The sequence below is a fragment of the Bos javanicus genome, chromosome 5 (assembly GCF_032452875.1).
Source record: "Bos javanicus breed banteng chromosome 5, ARS-OSU_banteng_1.0, whole genome shotgun sequence".
NCBI classification, from domain to species: Eukaryota; Metazoa; Chordata; class Mammalia; order Artiodactyla; family Bovidae; genus Bos; species Bos javanicus.
Window position 1 is genome coordinate 115527626 of NC_083872.1, and position 17809 is coordinate 115545434.

The 17809-nt window shown below is 58.8% G+C and overlaps 1 protein-coding gene across 2 annotated transcripts in view; it reads right to left on the minus strand.

The window, feature by feature from the left end:
* Positions 1-17571, minus strand: part of SHISAL1 (shisa like 1) — an 81411-nt gene extending 63840 nt beyond the window's left edge. The window contains exon 1 of one of the 2 annotated variants that reach the window (XM_061418816.1): positions 17156-17571. The gene's annotated coding sequence lies outside the window, so the exon portion shown is untranslated. Of the gene's footprint in view, positions 1-16396; positions 16547-17155 lie in introns of those variants that run through there. The other variant, XM_061418817.1, reaches the window with a different exon arrangement.
* Positions 17572-17809: the final 238 nt, after the last annotated feature.

Here is a 17809-nt window from a genome sequence, read left to right on the forward strand (position 1 = left end):
CCCGAGCCAGCCTGGCTGCATGGAGGGTGGGTGTTAATTTAATCCTCACGATCAAGAGGTGTTGAGTTTACCCTCAGTTTATAGATGAGGAAACCGAGGCACAGAGAGTTTAAGTAACTCACCCTGGGTCACCCCGCTAGCTGGAGTGAAGCTGAGACTCAACTCACACCAGAGCATTCGGCAGTGGGGACGGGTAAGAGAGGAGGCAGAGAGATTAAGACACGCAGGAGAGAGGGTCCCTTCAGTGCAATAAACACAGGACTGGTTTGGGGGTGGCAGTCACCCCGGGAACACGGCTTCCCCTGCCTCTGGTCTGAGGTGCAGCACAGCTGCGGAGAACCAGAAGGAAGGGATCCGACCTTGGGCTCTGCCGCTGCTCGGCTGTGTGACCCTGGGCCAGTGCCTTGACCTCTCTGAGCTGGGCTGCCTCAGCCAGATCCTGGGCACATACGTCATCATATGAAAGTACGGCGGCATCATGGCATTTACCGCGGGTGACGACCCTACAAGGCAGGAACTCCTTCGCTCCTCTTTAAAAGAGGCTGTAATCACAGCACATCTGCCTGGAGGGCTGGCAGGGGTCGCTGGAGGGAGCAGGACCCCACAGCAAGCTCAGGGCAGCCTCCTGCGCACGGAGGCTGTGATGAGCAGTACTAATGCCCCTACCCCAGGCTCAGCAAAGGCCCTGCTGGCCGCAGGCGCGAGGTGCGAGAACCTTCTCGGCCACCCTGTGTATGGGATGGAAACCCTGGAGACAGTCCAGCTGGAGGGACCGGAGAAGGATTGCAGGATGTCCAAACACCAAACACCCTGCAGCCGCTCAAACGAACGTCACGGGGTGTTCTAGCAACCCTGGGCCGAGGGAGGAACTTCTGTCCCCAGGTCACATCCTGCACGGTCTGAAAGGACTACGAGAAATGTGCTTTTGAAGAAAGCCTGCAGCTGTGACAGGGGCACAGAGGGGAGTGGGGGTGACGGGGTGGCCCCAGGGGACGTGGGGCTCCTGTTCCGGCCATCATGCTGGCTGGCGGGGTCAAGGATGTTTATCCCCTGCTGCCGGGATGTTCCAATTCCCGTAAGGATCTGTCTCTGTGTGATTCCCACCTCCTCCCGGGCTAGTCCCAGACACTCTGCCCCTTCAGGAATTTCCTGGTCATGAAACCAGGTAACTTGGCCTCCTCATCCATAAACTGAGGACACTGGTCATGACCGATCCTCCTATGCTCAGCAATGTGCCCCCAAACCAGGTGGGACCATCTAATGTAGCCCAACCTCCTCAGACAGATCGCCCAGCCTCTGTAAGTGGGTGTCCTGCGCCTCCCCACCCCCCCCCCCAGGTCACGGGAAGGTGACGGGTGAAGAGGGTGCTGGGTTGAGGCGCCCTCGATCATCCACAGAGCGACAGCAGGCGATTCGGGGGGTGGCAGCAGGGTCTCTGTCCCAGCGGGGAGATGACACCAATCGGACGCTGGGAACCTGGTGGAACCTGGTACAGGCGTCAGGGGAAGGGGAGGCAGCTGAGTCCCCACGAGGTGCCCTTGACACCCTGATTTCCTGCGAGCACGCTCCCCCAACCCAAGGAAGACTGACATTCTCACTTGCCGAGGAGTTAGTGTTACTAACGGCAGACCCCAGTGTAGATATAGGGAACCGACCAAGCCCGGTGAGCCAGCTGGGGGCCTGGGGTACCCTGGGATATGCTGTATCTGGGGAGAGGTGTCTGGGTCAACGGCATAGCAGGTGGTGGAAAGAGCCAGAATTTGTCAGCTCAGGACTGTGCAGAAGCCGGGGACCCCTCAGACCCTTGGTTTCCTCTTCTGTCTAATGAGGATGGTGTTCAGAATGGGGTGAGGTGATGGAAACTGCCGTGAGGGACCCTGGAGCTGGCTGGACCAGTGTGGCCTGGAGTGTGGGCTTGTACTTCATTTGGGAGCTGGTTAGAAATGCTGGCTGCAGGCCCCCTGGGACCTGTTGGACTAGAACCGGGGTGGAGACAAGGAATTTGTACTTTGCCAGTTTTCCGAGGGATTCTGACGCCCGCTCAGGTGTGAGAACCTCTGGGCTAGGTCAGAGGAGGGGAAATTTTTCTGTGAAGGGCCAGATAGTACATATTAAGGGTTCTGTGGGTCACAATGACTCAACGCTGCATTCAGAGCAAGAAAGCACCCCTAGACAATATGAGCTGCATGGCAGAGGCTGTGTGCCAATAACACTTTATTAAGAAAACTGGGCAGCCCAGCTTTCGCACCCCCACATTGTAGCCTCAGTGCCCAAAGCACAGTCCACAGCCCAGCGTGGTAGCATCTCCCGGGAGCTGGCAGGGCCCCACGGCTGCATCCCAGGCTGTCCACACACAGGGAGAAGGAGGCACGTTCCCCAGGCAGCTACAGGCCCCGCGGGTTCCTTCTGGGCCTGATAAGGAGGGCTGGGAGGTGGGGAGCTGGGAGAGGGGCTGCTGGGAGAGTCTAACAAACCACGGCACCAACACGGCTAATTGGAAGCAGCTGCCGTTGCAACCAGAGACTTGTCAGCTGTGATTAAGCGAAGTTGCCTTCAGGCCAATCAACTTCAAAATTATGCAAATAGGGCCGCAGCAGCGACCACAGGGGTGGTGCGGAGCTGGTTCCCCCACCCAGCCTGGCCTGAAAGGGCCCCCCATCCACGCATCTCCCCTGAAGCAGCTCCACTTCTGGGGGTTAATGAGCCTCCCGCCCACACTCTCTGTAAATTGGCACCGAAGCTGCTAAGCAGAGCCGGAGGTGAACATGCAGCCAGCCGCCCAGAGCCAGGCCAGGCCCAGACCCCTCTCTCAAAAGCTCAGCTGCCCTCACTGGCCTGGGAGGTCACCAGGTCACCAGCCTGGCCGGCCACACTGGCCCTCAGTGAGCCAGGCAGGGTATCTCCTGGGAGGCTGCATGCCAGGAGGGTTCCCTGGTGGCAATGGCTGGGCAGAGATAAAAGAGGACGCTTCCAAAGGTGGCAGGAGGTGGCTTGAGGCCACCCTCCCTATGGCTTGCTAACACTTGCTCACCCCTACCAGCTCTCCTGGGCCCGGACCTGGACTGGGTGGCCTCCTGTTCATCTCCATTCCTGGGACCTCCGGCACCCCACATGTGCTGTACCCCAAACTTAACTCCTCAGTCATCCCATCCCCAGAAGAACAAGCGATCAGTCACCAGACTGGGGTAGGGGGCCAGGAGGGAGGGAAGACCCCGCTCAGGCACGCCCCTTCAGGTGAATTCCCTGAGTCTCGGAGGGTGGCAGCGTCACGTGTCTTAGGAGACGGGAGGGGAGGCCAGCTCAGGCCCAAGGTCATCGTGTCCGGGTGCCGGCAGGTGTCTGGGTAGCAGCTGGCTTCTGGAATCAGACCAGACCCTCTGAGCCACTCCACTGGCATTTATCTCTTCCTGTCTGCTCTCACACCTTCCCAGCCTGGGGGCACCTCCCCAGCAAAGCTAGGGTCAGCCAGCACGTCCTCTGTTTAAACCTGTCCTCCCCCAACTGGTGACCCATTCTGAGTTTGCACACTGGAAACAAAAGAATCCATAATAAAAGTGTCTGCAGGCGTTCAGAGTGGCCGGAGCCCCCTGACATCCCGCAGGTGGGCTCTGACCCCGGGGCCTTGACACCGAAGATGCTTAAGAAGGACCCGGACAGCAAGGGGCAGAGCACAGACCCCGGCTGGATGGAAGACCCCACCCTCAGGCTGACAGCGACCTGCCCCCCCAGGGGAGGTCCCTGCTTCACTGGGCAGAGCCTGGGGCCAGGATGAGCCTTCCTCCAGGGGTCCTCCAGGGGCTGAACACGACTCCGGGACCATCGTGGCAGGCTTCCTCCTTTTTGAAACTGAGCATTGCTTATGGTGCAGAAAAAAAAAAGATTGCAAAATTTTATAGCATACGTTGACATCCCGGTAAACAGTGTTATGGAGGTCTAATTAGTGCACTGCGGTGGGGAAAACGCTGCTCCGAAATTTCTGGGGAATCGAGAGGTAACATCAAAAAGCATTGATGAGAGAGCCGTCGACAGGAAACCGGATCAGAACTGGGGCATGAGGACGGGTCTTCCTGGGGAGGCGGGTGCTGGGCCCACGCCTGGCAGAGGGCAGCCAGCAAGAGGCGGAGAGGTGGGGTTGGAGGGGGACACGGTTGCCCTGTGACCCTGGACACGTCCCTTTGCTTCTCTGGGCCTCTCCCCATAAAGTGGGGTGCTAACCCCCAGCCTCCCATGGGCAGGTGGGATTACACGAGACAGAATATGTGAAACCCAACTGAGCTGGGACCTCAGGACGTGGGTGCAGATAGAACCCAAACAAGAGTTAAACTGAGTCTCATGACTTGCCTTCCACACGTGGAAACGAGAGGAAGAGACGATTCTCGAGGACTTACTATGTGTTGTCTGGCCCGCATGACGGACATTTGACAAAAATCGTCTCCTTTTAATGTTTTTTTTTTTAAAGGGTACTACTGCTCACAGTCAGCAGATGAGAAAACTAACACTCAGAAGTGTGAACCTACACAAGATCACACAGCAGCTGAGCTCCTGGGACTTGGGTCCAAGCTGGTCTTGTTTCCAAGTCAAGGTTCTTCCTTGACGGGCCTTTGGCTCTTGGCCTTGGTATCTGGGGAGGAAATAGTGGGTGGAGGAGGGAGTTGCCACATTCTCAAACAGAACCGGAGAAGGCAATGGCACCCCACTCCAGTACTCTTGCGTGGAAAAGCCCATGGATGGAGGAGCCTGGTAGGCTGCAGTCCATGGGGTCACAAAGAGTCGGACATGACTGAGCAACTTCACTTTCACTTTTCGCTTTCATGCATTGGAGAAGGAAATGGCAACCCACTCCAGGGTTCTTGCCTGGAGAATCCCAGGGATGGCGGAGCTTGGTGGGCTGCCGTCTATGGGGTTGCACAGAGCTGGACATGACTGAAGCGACTTAGCAGCAGCAGCAGCAAACAGAACCACTGAGAATTTCCCCCTCTCCCAATGCCTGGGGGAAAAGAGAAGAGCCCATTCTCTGGGGACTGGAATCAGCTGATTCCATTTCCTACTGGGCTGGAGCCCTTCCCAACCCTCCACACTCAGGACTTGCCAGTGATCCAGCCCCTGGTTGAAATCCCCCAGAAGTCAGTGCACCACCACCTCTGGGGATAGACTGGAGAGTGGGGAGGGGGGACCTGCCTCCCTGCCTCTCTGCACAGCACCCTCTGCCCGCTCCGGTCTGGCCCCACACCAACCCGTGGGCACTTGGCCCCCGTGGTGAAAGACCCCGTTCAGGAGTTGTGTCTGCAGGAAAGGAAAGCACCCGTGCTGGGGGAAACCTGTGATGTCTCAGACCTGCTCCTGGCCCCAGGGATGGCAGGGGAACGTCTGGGTCTTGGGGTCACAGATCTGGTTCCAACCCCACCTCCACCACTTACAAACACAAGACCATGAGCGGGTCACTTCATTCAAAGCCTCTGTTCCTTCCTGTCTCCCTCCCTCCCTTCCATCCATCGCTCAGGCTGGAAACCTGCCAGATGCCAATCCCAGATCTAGGCCCTGAGGATACAGGAGTGAGGAGACGGACGCAGCCCGCCCTTGGCATGGAGACGCCTTGTCTGCCTGTCCCGAGCATCCATGTGAGTCCCCTGCAGACCGCTGCCTCCCCGAGGCTGCCGCCAGGGAGGACGGCCCCTCTGAGACCCCTGGCTTCCCAGCCCAGCGCTGGGCACGGAGGAGGAGGCGGCGGCGGCGGGGTGTGGGGGTAGGAGTGGGGCAGGGCAGTGGCAGAACAGGCAGCGAGGGGGTGAGAGGCCCTGGCCACGGCCTCGGACAGTCCACAAATAAACTCCAGCTCGTCGCCTCTTCCCCACTGAGAGAGAAAATAGCTTTCACACTATATTTTCTGATTTTTTTTTTCACTTCACTGCTTCTAAATCGATCCAGAACAGATTGTCCAATTGTCTGAATTTCAGGAGAAAAGCCTCCTAATCTTCCCCAGACTTCTGCCAGGCCCCGACCCCCTCCCCCGGAGACCCCACTCCTTGGCCAGACCCCAGTCAGACATCCAGGGGCTGCCTGGGCTTATCTGCTAGCCTGACCTGCAGGCGACGGACAGGGGCCCCCTCAGGATAGGTGGGCGTGCACTCCCAGAAGGGTGCTTGTGCCCGGACCCACTGGACAGAAAGACTGTTTTCGCAGGAAGGATGGAACTTACCCTACACTGTGGGACAGTGGAGCCTGGGGGCCTGGGGTGGAACCAGAGGCTACCACCTGCCTCCTTTAATCAGGAAAGGACTCTGGGTGCTGGATGAGCCACACACCATAGGCAGCTGTGAAGGACCGTCATGATTCCCGTTGACAAAGGCGGTAGGGCAAACAGGTGTCATCGAGTGTGCCTACAGGATCAACTGGTCAGGACTGTGGGGGTGAGGGGACTGGGCCGGAGCACATCCTGACTCCATGCTGTGATGGATTGATTAGCCATGTCTGCCCTGGGTGCGGCAGTGGCCGGTGGCGGTACTCAAGCCACACATCTGCCATCCCGCGCCTACAGAGTAAAGTCCAAACTCCTTAACTAGCCCGAGTCCTTGGAGATCAAGCCACTGCCAACTTCCATGGGCTCACCTCAACAACTTTCCAAAAACACCACAGGACAGCCATGCCATCCAGACGTTTCCCAGACTTTGTCCTCTGGGCTCTGTATGCACTGTTTCCTCTTCCTCAAGATCCCCCGACCCCTAGCTCAGCCGCCTGGCCAGCTCATCCTCCATTTCCTTTGGCGCCACCTCCTCCGGTGAGGCCTCCTTGATGTTTGGCCCTTTTCCCCCAGGCAGAGTCTCTACCCTGCCCTCTGGTCTCACCCCCATCAGGGCCGTCCCTTATGCGGGACTTGGACCCAGGCAGAACAGTCTTTCTGGGGACCCGGAGTCCCAGCAGGACAAGCCCTGAGTACAGTCTTGGGAGTGAATAGTCAGTCACACAGCACACACACAGGTAAACGCTTGCCCGCTCCTGGCGGACACCCGGCCCCTTTGGAGAAGGTCCCAGGCGCAGCAGAAACCAGACTCCAGACATTAAGGACCCACTGGCCTCGAGCTCCAGGCCCAGATGATGCTGAGGCAGCCCCAGGGCAGACCCTCGCCGGCTCCTGCCACGTCCCACCCATCCCCAAGGACTCGCTCCCCCATTCGTCTCTGCCAAAGAGAAGGAATGCAAATAACAGTGACAAATGGGTGGGGCCTGTGGAGGCCTCCCTCCTGGAGTGCTTTGCCTCCGTGGCCCTCTTTCAGACACACTGCAGGAGGGTCTGCTGTGGACCCTGCTCTGCAGAGGAGGAAACTGAGGCAGAGAGGATGGAGGTGGCTGAGCAAGGCTACCCAGATGTAAGGGGGCGCACAGGAGCATGGTGACCCACACCTCCAGGCCAGCACCTCTCCTGACCACAGAGGGTGCCCTGCCTTCTCTTCATCCCGCATGGGAAGATCTGAATCCTGGCTTCGCTCCTTAGCAGCTATCCCTGGGGAAGCTTAGCTGTCCCTGGGGAAGCCACAAGTGATCCATCCTTGTTCAGGTGTATTACAAGTATTAAATCAGGTAGTATTTGCAAAGCACCCAGAACAGGGCTAGGCAAAGTTGGGGGACCTCCCGGCAGGTCAGGGCTCCAGGGCCCAGCGCCCACTCTGTGGCCTCAGCAGGTTGGCAGTGCCCTCGCCCCTCACTCTTTGTCAGAACCCATGTCTAGCGCCCTCTTTGGAAGGAACCAGGTGGCCCACAGGCCGGCGGTCCGCACTGCCCGCACCGTGCCTCCCCCAGCCTCAGAACCTTCCCGCAACCTGCCGTCCACTGCACGGAGTCCAAACGCTTCCTCCGACTTGCCACGCACCTTCACAAACCACACACCACGCTCAACGTGTGAGCTTCGTGCATCACCACGCCCCCAAAGGAAACAGCGTTCCCCCATACTGTGGAGGAGGAGACAGAGGTTCCAGGAAGCACCAGGACTCCTCTGCCCTAAAGAGGGGAAGCCACAGTCTGAATACAGCTCTGTCCAGCTCCCAAGCCAAACTGTCAGGGACATCAAGCAACCTGGGTCTTCAGCCTCGGCCCCTCATCGCCAGTTCCTGGAAGGTGGATAAATGTTCACGCAGAGAAGAGAGATCATATCCGGCTATAAAACTCATTCTATCTCATCACTCAGCACTCAAAGAGAAGACTCTGCCCGAGTCCTTGGGCCCCTTCCCGAGCTTCCCTGATCTTAGGCTTTCCATGTTTCCTGACAGCCATCGCTCACTCATTCATTCGTTTACCCATTCATCCATCCACCATGCATCAACCTGTGCATCCATCTACCCACCCATCCATCCACCCATATATTATCCATCCCTCATCCATCTATCCACCCACACATTCATCCGTCCACCCACCCACCCAACCATCCATCCATCCATACATATGTACATACATCCACTCATTCATCCATCCACCTATCAACCTGTCCATCCATCTACCCATACATTATCCATCCCTCCATCCATCTATCCACCCACACATTCATCCATCCACCCACCCACCCAGCCATCTATCCATCCATCCACCCATTCATTCATCCATCTGTTCATTTACCCATCCATTCATCTTTCCTGGTGGCTCAGATGGGAAAGAATCTGCCTGCAATGCTGGAGACTAGGAGTTGATCTCTGGGTTGGGAAGATCCCCTGGAGAAGGAAATGCCTACCCACTCCAGTATTCTTGCCTGGAGAATCCCATCAACAGAGGCTACCGTCCATAGGGTTGCAAAGAGTTTAACACTCCTGAGCAATGAACACATCCATCCAGCAGTTCATCCCTTCGTTCACAGACCCACCCAAAGCATGCCTGAGCTAGAAGCTGCTACACAGCTAAATCAGGAATGAGTGGTCTCTACCCTTCATGGACAGAGAGAAAGTCCACTGCTTCTGTGCTCTCCGGGTGTTCCTGTTATTAAATGTAGTTGATGACAATGTTAACAGTATTATTTACTGAGTTCTTATGCGCTTGGCTCTGTACCGGATATGCTCCTTGAGTCAACTCTTTTCATTCTTGCCAGAACTCTTGCTAGGTGAGTGCTTCTCCGTTTTTAGAGGAAGAAACTGAAGCTTGGAGAGGTTTTATAACTTGCCTAAGGTCACATAGCTATTAGGGGTTGAAACTGGGATTCAAATCTTGACGGCCCCTTCCAGAGTTTGGGGATAATAAATAATAGTTATCACTGTAATTGATCCAGGAGCCTGGAATGTCACAGTCCTCACCTTGAATCCTCAAAACCACCCTTGTAAGGCATTATTATGACTATCATAAACATTATCAAGCTTATTTTAAAAATGAGGACACTGAGGTTCAAAGAGGGAAATAAGCAGTCCAGCATTGGCCGCAGGTAGGGTATGTAAACCCAGGCAGGTGAGCCCAAGAGCTGGCTATCTCGCCGCCCTGCTCTGTGGTTGCCATGGCACCGGGCAGGCACCAGGGCAGTCTAAGGGGCCACTATATTCACTTCTTCACTTAATCAACAACCACAGTCTTGGAATCCCCTGCTCTGGGGGTTCCTGGATGATCAGGTTTGGGTCCCTCCCAGCTGCTTCATCAAAAGACTGGAGAAGTGTTCACAGAGTAACAGGTAATAAAGTGAGATTACAGAGAGCTGACGTGTCTTTGAATACACACAATGCGCTAAGCTGCAAATCCATCTTATCTGATTCACGCAACAACCCATTTCACAGATGAGGAAACTGAGGCTCACAAGTTATATAACCTGCCCAGGGGCATAGAGTTAGAAACAAGCAGAGAGGAGACTGGTTCATGGTGGAGCCCCAAGTGCAGCCTCGGTGGTCCAGGCTGCTCCCCTGGGATCGGAGCCAGGAGCTTCCCTGCAGCTCTGCTTGTTGCCCTGACGATGGGCCTCAGCACAGAGGCCCTGCTTATCCTCCAAAGGCCTCAAGGTATCAGGGATCAGATTCTGAGCAGTGACAGCCAGATGATGCTGTGTTCCCCATCTGCTCCCAGAAAAATCTAAACAACAGGGCTCTTTAGAGGCAAGCCCATGGGAGGGTGGGTTGGGTTCCTCCTGAGCTGAAGGCTGAACTCCACTGACCAGGCCTCTTTGGCCAGGCCTCTGGGGCTCAGTGATGATCCCAGGCTTTCCACAAATGGGCAGGGAGAGGCTCCATCTTCCCATTTTCTGGATGTAGAGACTGAGGCTCAGAGCCCATAGGTCTGGCATGGACATCCTGGGACTCCTGTCCTAAAGCCGAGCCTGGGCTGTAGCCGAGAAGGAAGAGCAGAAAGAGGATCTTGTAGACTTTGGTATTAGTAATTCTGTTATTCTTTGACTTAATGTTTAGAATTTCCATTTAGCAGGTTACAATATGTTCTGCTGGCCCCATGCTGCTGCTGCTGCTAAGTCGCCTCAGTCGTGTCCGACTCTGCGACCCCAGAGACGGTAGCCCACCAGGCTCCACCATCCCTGGAATTCTCCAGGCAAGAACACTGGAGTGGGTTGCCATTTTCTTCTCCAATGCATGAAAGTGAAAAGTGAAAGTGAAGTCACTCATTCGTGTCTGACTCTTGGTGACCCCATGGACCGTAGCCCACCAGGCTCCTCTGTCCATGGGATTTTCCAGGCAAGAGTACTGGAGTGGGGTGCCACTGCCTTCTCCATAGAGCCCATCTAACCCAGAGCCTCAGGTTTCAGAGCTCGGACTGGGTTCCTGGCCATTTGCCTCTCCTCTCTGGCCTCTGTTCTCCTTAGGGAAAAGGAACCTAGGAAGGTAGCCCTGGGGTTGTCTGAGGGTGCTGGAATATAACGGGCAAAAAAGGGCTTTGTAATAAAGGAATCTGCAAACATTGAAATCCCAAGATCCAAAGATGTCTGAGACCCATTTTAAGACTTTCTTCAGGCGCTCCTCTGCCTCCTGAATGCCCTCTGCCCCCTTGTGCTGGCACACTTCTATCCACCTTTTAAGACCCAAACCAAAAGTTACCTCCACCAGGAAGCCTTCCCTGACCCCTCAGGTATAGTGGGACCTCATAGGTGTCTGTGTTTTTTTTGTTTTTTTTTTCCCTGCTCTTCTGCCTCCAACAGACACACCACAAAACCCAGCAGGGCAGGGTCCTGTTTTAACCAGCTCTTGTTCCCCGGCTCTGGCACTGTGTCTGGTACAGGATAGGTGTCCCAGAAAGGTGGAATGAGCCAGAGCTTAAATGCGTATTCTGTTGGTCTATAAACCCAGCTGTGCGTGGACAATTCTCCTGACAAAGAAGAGGAGCCTGAAGTGAAAGCAAATCACCATCATTTCAGTAACCCGCTCAGGGAGCCGTGGAGGAAATTCTTGAGCTGGATTATGGAAGGAATTTGCCTTTATTTTTAATTTGTGCCGATATCTAAGAAAGCAGCACTTTCTTTTCAACCCGTCAATCTGGCGCAGGAGGCAAACTTTCCCAATTTCCCGATGCAAATCTCGCAGCCTCGGTAAAGCGGCCGTCTCCGCCCTCCGCCGGGCATTTCTCAGATGCTTGCCAGCAAGGAATAATCAGATTATGTAGCTGGGTTTTAAAAGATCACGGTTTGTCTCATTTTCCAGGGAAGTGTGAACCAAAAAAAAAAAAAAAAATTCTTTTTTTCCTCCCAGAGCTCTGTTAAAAGCTTCCAGAACTTACTTAATTCAGTGTTAAATGGGTGTAATTTGGGAAACTCATGCATTATTTCTTAATTTCTTGAAGGCGAGTGCGCGCTCATCTGCTGGGGTAGGTGTGCGTGTGGACAGATGGGCGGGGATGGGAGTGTGTGCCCCAGACCGGGGAGGAAAGGGGGCAGCAGGTCCACAGCATGCCAAGGAAACGCTCCATTCATGGCTGGTGGCTGGAAACGTGTGACAGGAGGCGTCTGCATTTCATCTCACGGCTTCTGCCTCTCCACTTGCATGGCCAGGGAGGGCGAGATTCTGAAGACTTTCCCTGACGGTTTCACGTCTGCACCCCTCTCCCCCACGCCAGGCAGCAGCCTCAGATGCCCCTGAATGATGCCGACAGGGCCGGCATCATATCGTGAACATCCTTGACTTTCCAGGATGCCCAATTCACTGTGACCTTGAGCACGCCACCAGCCTGCCCTGGGCCCCAGGGTCCCCACTTACACGGTAAGTGGACAAGCTTCGAGCTCCCTATCAGGCCCTAAAGCATCCCAACATCACGGTACAAGACATGGGCCTCTGAGATGCTGGGGTCCCTGACTTTATCTGCCCCTCCCCCAGCTGTAGGATGTGGAGGGTAGGGGCTCCCACGTCCCAGACTCTGCCCGTGACTTTCCCCACCGCAACCCTCATGAAACCCGTTAGGCAGGCGCTAAGTCGCTGCACTGTTGAACGAGAAAACCCAGGCTCAGACAGCAATAGCTTCGGCAGTGAGTGGTCACATCAGGACGTCCAGGGAAGACCCTCTGGAAAATTTTCAACCTGCTCGCAGCTAAGGCGGAAAGGAAAGAGCAGCTCATCACATGTGGGCCAAACTGGGGTACAGGGGGGTGCACCAGCAGGTGCAGAGGTGCTGGGACAGCCACGGTCTCAGCTCAGAGAGGTATTTGTTCGTATAGTCAGTCGTCAAACAGATCCTGCGCCCTGAGTCACGTCTCGGGGCAGGTGTGAGGGGGCTTGGCTGCTTCTTTACCTTCTTAGGGGTCAGACCCTGGAGAAGGGGGCCAAGGAATGTGTGTGCTGGAGGGAGGAGGGGAGGGAGGGATAAAAGAAAGGGAGAAGGAGGACGGAGCGGGTGGGGCCTCTCCCCTGCCAGCAAGCCCTGTGCGGGGTGAGGCTGACACCAACAGAGTGGGTAGCACCTGGCATCCCCCGGAAGACTGTGGCCAGGGTGGGCAGGGCCTCTGGTCACCCTCCCCACTTTCACTGGCTCCAGATAGTCAAGACCCCACCTGCCAGAAGAGCGTTTAGGAACCAAGGGCCCACAGTGCTCAGGAGTTGACTTCAGCAACTTCTAGAAAGAGTGGCTGGGCTGGGGAAAAACCACCCTGGGAGAGCTAGAGATAGGCTCTGAGTTCATCCTAAGATTGATACGAATCGTTGTGTGACTCAGCCGGAGAGAAGCTGAAACAAGAGGTTGCATTAATAGAGGTAGAGCATCCCCAAGGAGGGAGGTGATAGTTTTCCTCTGAGCCTAAGACGGGCCACACTCTGCATCAGTCCAGAAGAGAGTGAGCAGGGCAATGACTAGGAGGATGTGAGACTCAGCAAAGTGTCTGAAGAGCCACCAGGGTCACCATCGGGCACAGGCTGAACTCCGGCTGGTGGAGCGTAGTGGTTAGGGGCATGGGAGTAGCCGGGTTACTTTTAACCTCCCTGAGCCCATTTTCTCAGCAGTGCAACTGCATCAACAGCGGCTTGACTCAGGGTTGGTGCACAGAATTAAATGGGCTCAGCGCCTGCCCAACACAGGACCTAGTGCACAGTGGGCCTCTGGGCTTTCATGGTCAAAGGCAATCCCATTGCTGTTCAGGCAAATCCTTATACTTGTGATAGTGAAGTCTGTCATAGACTCACTCAGGCAGTTGGAGCTGCCAGATCTGGTGGCCACTTGCTACCTTCCCCTCCCAGCAGCAGCCAAGGGCCAGGCCAGGAAGCGGTCCTCTCCCACCATGTGGCCGGGAAGCAGACCCCTCTTGCTCTTCCAAACCTCCCTCTGCCCACCCCAATCACAGGCTCCACCCACAGACCATGGACTAGTCCAAGGGCTGAACCTGACCATCCCTCCCTCCTCCCACTACCTAACCCACACCCAGAATGGGCGGCGGTGGCAGTGACCTGCCCTCCTGACCTAGCCCTGCTCCAAATGCACCATCTCCCCCTGCTCCCTAGTCCTGCAGCCCCCTCCCCGCGCCCCCCACGCCCCCCCTCTGAGCCCCGCCCACCTGTCCACAGGATGCCTCCCTCCCAGCTGTGTGTCCACATCTGTGCCCCTGGAGGGGCTCTGCCGGGAAAACACCACGGCTCCTCTCTTCTGGCTGATTCATGCCTGCCTGCCTTTCAGACCGGGTGCCCCTAGCCCTGAAGCCACCGCAGGGTCTCTGGGCAGACTCTCCCCACTTGCATCCCCCCTACTCAGCCTCCCCCGGCTCTGGGGAAGCCCGCCCTCCCTCCCCACTGGCTTCTCCGGGCGGGTTTCCCTTGGAACCGCCAAGGGCAGAGCTGCTGCCCTCCAGCAGCAGACGTGGGGGCTCGCTGAGTTTGGCTGAAGAGGAGGAGTGAGGGGAGGAGGAATGATGCGTGGCATCCTCAGCTTCCTTGGGACCTTGCTCTCTCTCTCACTCACAAAGGTCTGAGCAGCGCTGGCCCTGCCCCTACTCAGCCTGTCCAGCCCAGCTGCCCCCGATAAGCTCCAGGCTGGTGGCCTGGGAGCGGCAGGGTGGGACACACACATGCACACACACACACACCCCCCACACGGCTCAGAGCCAATCTCCCCGCTCCCAGCTTCCCCTGCCAGTCCCATACCTCCCAGAGCCTGAGACGGAGCGGAGAATTCAGTGTGATGTGACAGCAGGGAAGCCCCTCCCTAGGGCTTTCAGCTTGAGCCTCGAGGGGTGGGGGCTGCCTGGCCGCAGTGAACTTTCTAGCCACCTCCTGCCCCACACTCAGCCCCCGGCCTGGACAGGCACAGACCACAGCCTCTCTGGGGGAGGCGATTCGTGCTCAGGGACGTGTTCCGCCCTGAGCGGACACCGGTCTAGGGGGTGGTGGGGGATGGATCCCAATCCCGGGCAACACTGACCAGCATGGTTACGCTCCTGGCTGGCCCCAAGGACTAGGGCTGGATGGCCAGCTTCCCTGCCACCTTCAGCCCACCTGGCGGGTGAGGGAACAGGGGGTGAAGGAGGAGCTCCCTTTAGCCTGATCTGAAGGCAACTTACTGGCTCACCCGTATTTCCATAGCAGCCCAGAGTGAAATTCGTGGGATGCCAGTGACTAAAGACACGCTGGGGTCCAGGCCCTCATTCCACACTAAGAAATAGGCCCAGAGCAGGACAGGCGCCTGCCCAGGGTCACACAGTCAGAACTCACAGGGCTTTCTCGGTGTGACCTCACAGCAACCTTCAGAGGTGGGCATGGTGCCCGTGCTACTTTACACGAAGGGGAAACAGGGGCTCAGAGGGGTCAAGCGCCTTGTTCAAGGTCACACAGCGGCGGGGAGAGAGGGGTGGAGGCCTCCGGCTGTGATTCCTGGGGCAACGCACCTTTCCCTCTTCCCATCCCGGCCTGGGCTTGCCTGGGCAGGAGCAGCAGGCGCTAAGACAAGGGATCAGAGAGGTCAGGAGAGGCACAGTAGACACAAGGCACGCTGGCAGATTATATAAGTCGCCTTCCCAGCCCCACTGCCCCAGGGGTGCTGGCTGGGGAAGCCGCACAGGGCACCAGACCCGCGAGGTCGGGCCTGGCCCCCCAGCCAGCGTCGGCTCTCTCTGAAGAGATGACAGTTGGAGGCGCCAGGACACACTGGCTTCTCTTCCTCCTTTCTGGTTTCCTCTGGCTGAGTAACAAATACTAACACTGATAATGATAATAATAATTAGAATAAATATAACCTGAAGACGCTCGGGGTCTCGTTGCCATGGCAACCGTTGGCGCTAATGCGCTTCGGAGGCCGCCGCCAGGCCACCCGGCCCCCGGGCGCGGAATCAATATTGATTCGGCCCCAGGAGGCGGCGGCGGCTCCTCCACTGGGACCACGCGGCGGGTGCCGAGCGAGGGACACGCACTTGGAGAGGCCTTCGTGATTGCCCGCGCCGCCCAGCCGGGACCCTCGGAACCGGTCGGGTCCCCAGCCTGCCTCCGGAACCCTGCCCGGCGCGCACGGGGCTCCGGGTTCGCCCAGTTCCCGCACTGGTCCTCGGACGCCGGTCCCCGCCTCGGACGCGAATGCCGGTCCCGGCGGCCGCGTCCCTGCACGGTGCGCCCTGGACTGCTCCTCGGACCCGGCCCAGGTCCTCTCCAAGGTTCAGCGACCCCGACCTTGGTGAGCCCTGGCGCGGACCCCAATGCCAAGGCGCCGGCTGTCCGACGCGTCTCCCACCCCCAGACTCTTCCCCGGGCGTCCCCGGCCCCCTTTCCACAGCACCCCGGATCCCTCGATGCTCCGAACTTGCCTCTCCCAGGGCGCCCACCTCTCCCCGCCCGCCTCGGGCGCCCGACCCCCTTCTCGGGGAGCCGGGGAGCCAGGGAGCCGAAGATCCGCGCCCACCCCCCGCACAACTCGCCGGGACCCTCCTCCTCCACAAGCTCCGCTCCGACCCCTCTCGGCAGCTGCGCTCGGACCCCCGGCCCAGCGCGCCCCTCCCCCGCGCGGCCCCAGCCCGGCCCGCCCCCGGGGCGCCGCTCACCTCCTGCCCGCCGCCCGCTCGCTCTTCGCTGCGCCGCGGGGAGTCGGCGCCCGCGGGGCTGAGCCGCCTGCCGGGGCGCCGGGCCGCCCACGCCCCCGCGGTGCCCCCGCCGCCGCCGCAACAGTTGTCCCGGCTCCGGGGGGCTCCGGGGCCAGCGCCGGGAAGGCGGCCGCTCTTAGGCGCGCGGGGCGCGGGCGCGGGCTCGGGCTGGGGCTCCGGCTCGCGGACCGGCCGCCGGCCGCATGCCCCGCCGCGCGCCCGCCCGCCGGCTACTGGGCGGCCCGAGCCGCCCGCCCGCCCGCCGGCCCGGAGCCCCGCGCCGCGCCCGCCGCCGCCGCCGCCGCGCTCATGCTCGCCGGCCCTGCGCTCGCCGCCGCCGCCGCCGCTGTGCCCACTTCACTCTTTGCCGCTCGCCGCTCGCCCTCTGCTGCCCCCTCTCCCGGCTCGCGGCGCCCCGCGCTCCCGCCCAGCGCCCGCGGCTCCCTTCTCTCTCTCTCTCCCCCCGTTTTTCCTTTCGCAATCTCGCTTCCTCCCCGCGCTCGCCCTCGCCCCGGCCGTGTGTCTCTGCGTCTCTTCCCTTTCGCGACCTCCTCTTTCTTTTCTGCTCCCCCCTTTCTCACTGTTTGCTCCCCTCCTCCCCCCTTCCTGTCTGCTGTCCCCTTACCGCTCTCCTCCCGCTTTCTTTCCCTTCTGTTCCTTTCCTTTCTTCCTTCCTCCTCCGGCACCCCATCGCCGTCTCCCCAGCCCCGCCACACTCACCTGCCTCCTTCCTGGCCGCTCCCCAGCCCTCGGGCCGGCGCAGCTGTTGTAGAGGGGCGGGCGAGGGGCACGCCAGCCCCGCTCCGGCCACCTGGCTGCTGGCCGGGCGGCCCCTCCAGCTTCCCCTCCTCCGGCGGCCGGCCGCTGGAGGGCCCCACCTGCCGCGCGCCTCCCGCTGCGGGTGCTGAGCCAGACATCCCTTCCAGGCCGCCCCTCCTCCAGAGGTGGTCAGGGCCGGGGTCAGGCTGAGGTGGCCCCTGGCAGGGTCAGACTCGGGCCGGAGACTCCTTCGCAGCAGACCAGATCTGGCCAGTTTCCAATGAGGAAAACCCCGACTTCCTCGGGCCTCCGTGCGGCGTGGGCTCCCCGCCCCTGTTCCAAACCCCCCTCCTCTCCACTTCTCCTCCCCAGCAGCCACCCCCTCCCCCGTTTCACCCCTCACCTGCAGACCGGGGCCAGACTGAGCCAACCTCACTAAGCCCCAGTTTCCCCCGCCTGGCCCTGGCCCAGTGACCTCTGAGGGGTAAAGCTGGTCGTGTAGGGGCCACTGCAGCCTCTTCCAGGGCCGGGCAGCGGGCTGGGAGTGAGGATGGCTCACTGACTGGTGGATCAGGGAGGGACAGTGGCTTTGAGTGCCCGGGGGGCAGGTGGACC